The following is a 10585-nucleotide window of genomic DNA, read 5'->3' as shown; positions in this document are numbered from 1 at the left end:
AAGTTTTAATATATGTCAATGTTTTCACCTTTATACCATTAAAATATCATTTTAAATATACATAAAAATATTATGTAATATAAATTAATAATTAATATATTGAATATAATATAATATAAATATATAATATATCTAATATAAATATATTATAAATATCTTAATATAATATATATAAATATATATTATATATAAATATATATTATATATAAATATATTAATATTATATATAAAAATATATATTATATATAAATATATTAATATTATATATATAAATATATAAAATACTTTAAATAAACATATATAGATATGTATTTATGGATGAAGGGGCCCAAGAAGACGAAATTGCCAAAGGCCTATGGAAGTCATAGTGTAGCCTTGCTTAAAATATGATGCCAGACTGCGGGTCATACAAGTTTCTCTCTGTGACACAGTGAGACAGCTGAAAAAAGAAATGGCAGAGTTTTGTTGTTGTGTTGTTATTTTTTCTGTTTGTTCACTGGGGGAGAGACGGTGGTGGCTAGGTGAAGTGGCGACATGCACTTTGTTAGACTGTACCAGAATTGTTTTTCTCAGAATGATATTGACATATACTGTTGCAATGAAATTAACACTGCTATATGTGAATGGAAACAGGTGAATAAGGCCAGAGTAAGTAGTTCAGAAAAGGTAATATAAACAGAAGTTATTTTTACTATTCTCTGGATATGAAGAACAGCACCTCATTTAAAATTATAGAAATAATTTTTAAAAACCCAGAGGAGAACTAAAATATAAACACCTAGTAATATGTGCTGTTTCAAATATTATAATAACTCGTTTGTTCTAGACGCACTAAGTTATATTTAAAACATGTCGATATGCATGTGCGGTGTCTTCGCAAGATAAATCTAAACTTTTTGTTAAGGCAAGCTCTCAGCTTAATCCTTTGATGTAGTTATTTCAGCTCAATATCCGATGTCTCATAAGATCATTTTGGACATGTTATACATAATCAAGAAAAAGGAAGAGTATTTTCTTTCTTGTTGCTTGGTTTTGTTGTACAAAAAAATGTATTTATAAATTGCTCTCATTACCAGTTTGGAGATTTTGAAAATAAGTTGTGAAGTGCTTAAAATCTCCAAAATAAAAAATGTAAAAGATAATTTCTCAAAAGACAGAGATTTAGAAATCACTGATTTACATAATATGCCAAAAACATGCATTTTAATTGCAGTCTATAGCATGAATCTTCAAAGCAATCTTGGGAATACTATTTTTTAATGTATTTTTAACACGTATAACACTTAGCTCAGTGAATATTATTATTATAGCCTACAATAAATATTTAACAGTGTAGATGACACTGTGTTAGGCACTGAAAATTTTGATCAGCCCTGACAACTGCAGAGTAGTTGATAGAGCTCTGAATTACCGGAGAAAATAATTTCACTTCTCTGTACCTTGGTTTTCTTATCTGTGTACGGGAGGTAATGATTCCTGCTTTATAGATTTATTATCAGGCTCAAGTCAGATAATGCCTATAAAAGTGCTTTGGAAACTGCAAGGAACTATGAAAATATAAGATATGGTTATTACTATCCTTTGGGCTCAATTGTGATACCATAGCAATTAACTGTGATTAGTTTATAAGAGTACTATGGGATTTGGGACTAATGTATGGGCTCAAGTATATCTGTATGAGTAATTTAAGATTTAGTTCAATACCAATGTCCTGGGTCATATTTCTCTTAGGACTAATAAAGATAAACACCTTTAACTAGCAACAAACTGAGTTGCCTTTTGTTGCCTACTTAGCCATTCTGCAAAGTAGTTTGTTTTGCTCTTTGCAAATGTGTTAGTTCACAGAGTCTCCACCTAAAACTAATTGTCAATGAAAATAATGAATATGTAACGATAATGAATTATTCAGAATCTTTGACTGCAATGACAAATCAGTAGTTAATTCAAACCTATTCAATCTGATTGTTTTTTTCTGAAGCCATGATTATAAGATCTTCACACCTAACTTCCCTAAAATTGATAACTAGATGTCTAGTTTTACAGTAAATGTGACTTCAATTATTTATCCAGGTTAGTTTTATGGAATTTGTGACCTACAAGGACAATTTTAGAAACTAAGGAAATAGAACTTCACAGATCTTAAAAATCTGTCCAAGGTGACCCAACTGAAAGTGACAACACCTTTGCTGTACTAAATCCAAGACAAGGATTCTTTGAAGAACAACATAATTTCTCATCCAAATATATGTGCTATGTATAAGGTGTCCTCATATTTTTTCTTCCTATTACTTCTAATCAATACTTGATCTCAGGAAAGAATCTAACAAACTGATTCACAATAAGGTGGTAAGACACACATGACTCACAAGGCTTAAAATCATAACACAGGAGATGTATATTTTACCAGGTGAAAATTCTATTTGTAATCTCATGTCAAATGTGTGAAACTCTTCCTGAAATATGAGACATGGTGCAAATGAATTAAAAGTACTAATAAATACTCTGAAATTACATTACATAGATGATCCTCCGCAGTTAAATGAGTCACACTCAGAACTGTAACAGAAGGGCTGATGCTTTACTTCTTTGTAAATCATGTCTCTAGATGTGTAAAAATTACTGATGGCCTTTATTCATATAAAGCCACATGCAATAAGATTGCTCTTCAAGTTGGCACTGGCAGTTTATGTAGAATATTTTCTCTGCTCCTCCACAAATATCATAGCAAAGATAGATGATCTATCACATATATTTTTAAAAGACATGGTGTAAGGAAAATAGCATCAGTATAGTCATGCCCCCTCGCCTCATATCTGGCTGGGTATGGTTCAGCACATCCATTGTGAATAAGTTATATGAGTGGTGTAACTGCACATGCATGCCCATATACTCCTTTGCTCATTGCCACTATTATGTACTTTTGGTAAAAAAAAAAGTCAGCAGCTCTGAACCACTGGCCAACAGAGCGCACATCAGAATAAAACATGTCTATCCTGTTATTGGCTGCCAGAATCTTTCTTCAACTACCTGACTCATGACCTGCACAGGACAGGGCAGAGGGGTCTGTGATCCAGCCTGAAACATGGCTGTGACCAAAAGCAAAATAAACATCTCTGAGGACCAGAAGCAGAATAAAAACACATGTCAGTAAATATGGTTTAAGTCACAGGCCTGTTGGGTTCTCAGACATGAAACAAGTAGAAATGCCCATGTGTTCAACTCATAAATACATGAAAATGGATGGGAGAAGAGTCAGGCTCAGTGTGTGATGCAGGGAGCTAGGCAAGGACACTTGAGGTTCAGAGGCAAAGTAGTGGCTAATAACAAGTCATTGCTGGTGGGGTGTAAGGAAGCACAAATAGTGACTTCACCAGAGCTGGGCCAAGCCCCAGCTAGCTTGGTAATTCATCCATAATGTCCTTGCATTATATGAGCTCTGGTTGCTAATGAAAGAGCAAGGCTGGGAGAGACGACTGGCAGACTGTCACATGGGAGAGAAAGGAGTGGTTAAACAAAAATAAAGAAACGAGGAAAAGCACATAGAATAAACACCACTAAAATTTCAAAGCATGCAAGGAGAAAACGTTAACCATGAGAGGTAGCCATCAAACAGTTTAACAACGTAATTTTGATTGAACAATTTGAGAAGATTTAATATCTATTTTTAAGATCTTAGAATACATGAATGAAGGAAAGAACAAATCATTATAGTATTAAAAAAAGTGGTTATGAATCAAAAACATGGCTATGAATAAGTACTAAAGAGAAATATTAGAAATAAAAATATAGTCACTGAAATTAAAAAACAACAAAAAAATTTAAAAAATGAGTTGGATGAATATCAGTTTGAAAGAGCTGGAAAAGAGATTAATGAATTATAGAGTACTGAGAAAAATGTCTATTCAGCTCCTTTGCCCATTTTTTAATTGGGTTATTTGTTTTTTTACTGTGTAATTGCTTGAGTTCCTTGTATATTATGGATATTAATCCCTTGTCAGATGCATAGTTAGCAAAAATTTTCTCCCACTCTGTAGGTTGTTGTTTCACTCTGTTGATTGTTTCATTTGGTGTCCAGAAGATTTTTAATTTGATATAGTCCTGTTTGTTTATTTTTTCTTTTGCTGCTTGTGCTCTCAGGCTCATGTTCATAAAGTCTGTGCCCAAACCTAGCTCCTGAAGTGTTTCACCTATATTTTCCCTTAGTAATTTTAGTTTTGGGTCTTAAGTCTTTAATCCATTTTGAGTTGATTTTAATGTATGGTGAGAGGTGCATATCTAGTTTCATTCTGCATATGGATATCCAATTTTCCCAGCACCACTTGTTGAAGAGGCAGTCTTTTCCCCAATGTAGAGTTTTGTTGCCTTTGTCAATATCAGATGGCTGTAAGCCTGAGGGGTGATTTCTGGGTTCTCAATTCTGCTCCACTGGTCTGAGTGTCTATTTTTATGCTAGTAACATGCTGTTTTGGTTACAATAGCTTTGTAGTATATTTTGAAGTCAGGTAGTGTTATGCCACCAGCTTTATTTTTTTGGCTTAGGATTGCTTTGGCTATTTGGAGTCTTTTGTTGTTCCATACAAAAGTTAAGATTGTTTTTTCATTTCTGTGAAGACTGTCATTGGTATTTTGATGGGGATTTCAAAGGAAGACATACAAATAGCCAACAGGTACATGAAAAAATACTCAACATCACTAGTCATCAGGGAAATGCAAATTAAAACTACATTGAGATACCACCTCACCCCACTTAGACTGGCTATGATCAAAAAGACGGTGAATAACAAATGCTGGGTGAAAGTGTAGAGAGAAGCAAACAGTCCTACACTGTTGGTGGGACTGTAAATTAGTATAACCACTATGGAAAACAGTATGGAGGTTTCTCAAACAACTACAGATAGATCTTCCATATGATCCAGCAATCCCACTTCTGGGTATATACCCAGAGGAATGGTAATCATCATGTTGAAGGGATACCTGCACTCCCATGTTCATCACAGCTCTGTTTCCAATAGTCAAGACATGGAACCAACCTAAATGTCCATCAATGGATAACTGGATAAGGAAACTGTGGTATATATACACCATGGAATACTACTCTGCCATAAAAAGAATGAAATTCTCCCATTTGCAACAACATGGATGAGCCCAGAGAAACTTATGTTGAGTGAAATAAGCAAAGCACAGAGGGATAAATACTGCATATGCTCATTCACACGTGGGAGCTAAGAGAGAAAGAAGGAAGGAAAGAAAGACCACAGTGGTGCGTTGGACTTGCAGAGGGAGAGAACATTCCTTGGGTTACAAAGTGGACTGGGGGGATAGAGGGAGGGGGAGGGAGGATGGGGATAATTGGAGGGGGACACAGGGTACAAATGCAATTTGTGGTAATGGGCATGCTGCCAGTATGGATCTGGCTTTCACATCTTGGGCACGAGGGGTGAGAATTGGCTTTGTATCTCATGAATATTCATAACCAATTAAAAGAAAAAGAGTACCGAGGAATTACCCTAAAACGTGTAAAAGAAAGATTAAGGAAAGGAAGATAAAGTTATAACAGACTTGGAGGATGGACTAACAAAATACTTTCCCAAAAATTATCAGAAGAAGAAAAAATGTCAATATTTAAATAGATAATAACTTAGATATTTCCAGACTGAAGGACTGAATCCTCATTTAGAAAATGCACTTCCATGGCTAATCAAGATAAAAGTAAACAATTAACACCCTGACAAACTTAGTGGAACTCTGAAATATAACTAAGAAAAAAAATCTTAAAATCTTCCTGGGATAAAAGCAAACTTTCTGAAAATTAGAACGAGAGCAGATAGCTCTTCAGAAGCAATAGAGGCCAGAAGACATTGGAATAATAGAATAGCTTTAAAGTTCTGGAGATAGAGATGATGAAGCCACAGTTATGTGTACCTCTAAACCATCATCCAAGAGTAACGACACTAGGAAAATACTTTTAATCCATAAACGAGTAATAGAATTTTTCACTGGTAAAAATTCAAAAACATTTGCTTTAGCAAAAAGGAAAGTATATCGGTATGGAAGGCATGGAATGCAGGAAGCAATTGTGAGGGGAAAATAAAGATAAACGTGTGTACATTTGACTTAAGTAAGTAATTTTTGTTAGATTTTTTTTTATTTCTTTTTGACAAAACCTGAAACTAGAATTTTGGATAGAAATAAAATAGATTGGGTCTGATTTGAGAGGAGGAAATAGATACTAACAAGCTTTAAATTTGTTAAAATTTGAAGTTTAGGATATATGCTCAACTTCAGTGTGTTCATTTGCTGAGATAACTTAACTTGTTGCAAAGTGACATAGCCCAATTCAAGTTCTCTGATGTTCCCTGTTACCTACAAAGAGCAAAACAGTTAACATGGATACAAAGAAAGAAAGAAAAAAAAAAAAAGCCATAAACAAATCAAGAATCATTACCTGGTAGTTAAATACCTAAAATATTAATGTAATCACTAAAAGAATAGAAATACAATTGAGGAATCCATAAAGCAAAATATACAAAAAGGATAAAAAATTTAAAAAACAAAAAACTTTATCATCCAGCAAAAGGTTAGAAAAGAAGAAAAAGAACCCAGAAAAATCTAAGAAAAAGGGAAACATCATATACCAGATGTAAGGCAAAATTAGTAATACACTCATCTATTAAAATATAAAATCTATCAGAATGTACTTTAAAATATCGATTTTAAATACTGCTCTTAAGAGACATAAATAAAGCCAAGTAATACAGAAAGTTTGAAATAAAAGAACATAAAAAAAGAAATAAAAATAACATACTTATATATTGATTGTTAACCTAAAGAAAGCTGATATAGTAATACTAAATAATGGAATTATTAAATAAAATTTAAAGCAAAAGCCTTAACAAGGATGGGACACTCTATATAATAACAAAAGTACTTACTAATGCATATAAACATTGTAAATTGTAATACTCTAACAATATACAACGAAAGTATATAAAGTTAAAATTGACAGGATTATAAGAAGAAATTAACAAAGGCATGGTAATAGCGGGGAACTTTAAAATAGTCCCCAAATAGCTGATTATAAAAAAAATTCAAGTATATAAAAATATAAGCAATGAAGTTAACAGCGTTATTATCTGTCTATCTCTATCTATCTATCAAGCTCTAGATTCAAGAAATAGATATTATACTTTCTTTCTAACACATGTGAAACCTACAAAAAAAAAAAATAGATATGAGCCATAAGAGAAATCTCAATTCCAAAAAAGTTATAGTTTGTATTATCTGACCACAATTCAATCATAAGAAATTAATAACAAAATTATATGTATATAAATAAATACACATGTGTGTGTACACACACATACACCCACACAGTATAAATAACACTTAGGTTAAAGAAGAAATTACAATGGAAATTCCAAAGAATTTAAAAGTAAATAGCAGCAAAAAACAAACAAACAAACATATTAAAATGTGTGAGACATGGTTAGAGTGGGAATTAGAAAATTTATTGACATACATTATACGTTAGAAAAAAAGAAAAAAATAACATAAATGAGCTATGTGGTAATCTTAAGAAGAGAGGTGAAGGTAAAAAAAAATATATTCAATAAATAAGTCCATTATATGCAATAAATAAAATATATGTCCAAAAATATATACAAAAAATAAAATGTATTCAGGAAATAAGAGGAAGCAAATTACAAGGTAAGAACAAAAAATAATAAGGTAGCAAACATGGAAATAAAAGAGAGGATCTAAAAACCATAAGCTAGTTTTCTTTTTCTTTTAAGAAAAATAAAAGAGAAAATTTTCAATCAAGGCAATTTAAGAGAAGACAGAGAATTCCAAATAATCAATATTAGAAACTGAAAAAGGAGACTAGTTTTAGACTTACGGTGGCAATTTAAAGATTATAAGGAATAACTATGATAAACTTAATGCCAAAAGAAAAAAAATGTGAAACCATTTACATTACAAAAGTGAATCAAGAAGAAATAGAAAAGTTGAAGAGAATAGTAACCATTAAAAAATTGATTCATTCCTATTCCTTCTTCCCTTCCCACCCACAGAAAAAGGAAAGATACCAGGGCCAGAAGGTTAAATAGTAAGTTTTGTCAAATAGTCAATAAACAGATAATCTCTACCTAATAAAAATTGTTTTAAAAAATAAATAAGGAAAACTACCAAAATAATTTTTCGAGGCCAATATAACCATAATAGGAAAATCAGATAAAGACATTGTGAGAAAAGAAAATTACTCCAATATAAGAACATGGATAAAATACTGACTTACAAACTAAAATCTTAACTTATGAACTAAAACACTAACAAACGAACCCCAGATGTGGCATAAAACAATATGTCCTGACAAATTAAGATTATTTCAGAACAACCTATCAGTATAACATATTAGATTAAAGAAGGACTATCATATGATTATTTTGATACTTGCAAAAAAAAGTTGATAAAATTTAATACTGATTTAGTATTAAGCCTTATAGGGATCTTCCAAACCTTGGCGTTATAACACCATGCTCCCAACACCATGCTCCAGCTAACTGGCTAGCCCTATAGATTTTTATTTATTGAAGATAACTAGCAATTATCTATTGAAAACATCACACTTTTTAATATTTAAAAATTTGTTTTTTATTGTAGACAATATGATTGGGTTCATAGAAAATTCAAAGGAATCCACAGAAAAACTGTTACAGTAAATAAGATGATTTATTAAGTTAATTGCATATAACATCTTGATATTGAAATTAATAATATTGTTATATGCCAGCTATACCAATTAGACAGCATATTAAAATACCCCACTAATAAATATATATGATTCAGAATATTATATCTAACAAAAGATATAAAATAGTTTATAAAGAAAGTAAAAAATAATAATGAATATAAAAAAGAAGTGAATAAATGGGGATATGTATCATTTTTATAAATAGGAAAACTTAAGATCTTATGTAACTTTTCTACCAAATTAATCTATATAGTTATTGTAAATGGCTAAGTCTTGAATCCTGACAAAATTTATTCTAGGTCAATTTTGGAAAATGGAAAAAAAAAGAGAAGACTTGAACCATCACCTGTCCTAGATAAATCCACACTATTAGACAATATTTAATTGGAACAGGAGTTAATTAAAAGAGCCTAAAAAGAGATCTAAACCCACATGGAAACAAAATGTGTGATAGAGGTAGCAAATACAAATTAAGGTGGACAGTAATTGCTGCTGGGTCAACTGGCTCTGCATATGGTGAGAACACGAGATTCCCTATTACAAACTGTACCTAAAATAATCCTGCTGTATCTAAGATCTAAAGATGAAAAGCAAAATTTTAAAACTTTTAAAACAATGTGTACATGACTCTTTTTCTCACAATGTGGAAGAGAAAGATTTCTTAAACAAGGCAAAAAGACATGAAGGAAACATAGATAAATTTGATACATAAAAGCTAAAGATATGATAGATTTTTTTACTTATGTAACTCAGAATAGGTAGGTATAATGTTTAAAAGAATTCATAAAAGTGAATTTAAAAAAGAATAACCAACCTGATAAAAAAAAGTGACAGTATATATGAAAATTCATTGCGAGAAGAGCCAACTCAAATGTTCAAAAATTTTTTTAAAACAATGCTCAATCTCATAACTAATCAAGAAAACAAAAATCTAGACTAAAACAATGTATTCTTTTACACCATCCTGGGTAGTGTATGTGTGTGGTATTTTAAAAATTTTTTCAAGAAGTAAAATAATAACCAAACCCACAAGCACACATTTGCATGATGGTGTGTTTGTAGCCAGTCTGAGCACTCTTTAGTGGTATGTCATGACTTGCTTGAGTAATGTATTCTATTTATTAGAGGAAAATGATTTCTTTTATTCCTCTGGTTTCAAGTAAGAGGAATTTTTCCATAAACATTCCTGGATTTTTGTTCCAACATCTAGCACTTGTAACTCAATCTCTTCTCCTCTCTCTCTGTGGGAGTCAGTAGCTTGCAGTGAACATGCACGCTATGCTTTCCCTATATTATTCATTCTCTGTTTTCTATATTGTTAAAGCAGCCTTCAAATTTGTTTGCAACATAAGAATATGGAGAAATGATAGTACGATGGCAATTTGATTTCACGTTTCCTATAATTCTTGGACAATAGGCGTTTTAGTCGCCTAATAAGAACCTGAATGTTGCACATTAAATGAAGAAAATAGCTACATATTCAGGAAGGGATATAAGGGCACTTGGGATAAACATAATTTTTATTCAGTTCTAAAAAGATTCTTAACGCAACTAGGAAGGAATATAAAGTTACTTGGGCTAAACATAATTTTCTTCCAGGTTTATTACTATCTATCCATGTTGTAAGCTCTCTGCAATTTTCTGAGGATTGTAGTAACTGATGTTCCTATGCATTTTGTATGCACAAATGGAGACAGTGAAGATTTATGTAATAATAATACCCTATGCATTATGTAATAACTTTCTCTAAGTATGTGTTTTAGTTTGTAAACATCTTTTTAAATAGTAAAAAAAAAAAGTGGCAAATATTAGAAAGAATGTTTGCTGATAACT

The sequence above is a fragment of the Cynocephalus volans genome, chromosome 1 (genome assembly GCF_027409185.1).
Source record: "Cynocephalus volans isolate mCynVol1 chromosome 1, mCynVol1.pri, whole genome shotgun sequence".
Classification (NCBI taxonomy): domain Eukaryota; kingdom Metazoa; phylum Chordata; class Mammalia; order Dermoptera; family Cynocephalidae; genus Cynocephalus; species Cynocephalus volans.
Note: the sequence above shows the minus strand (reverse complement) of the source record.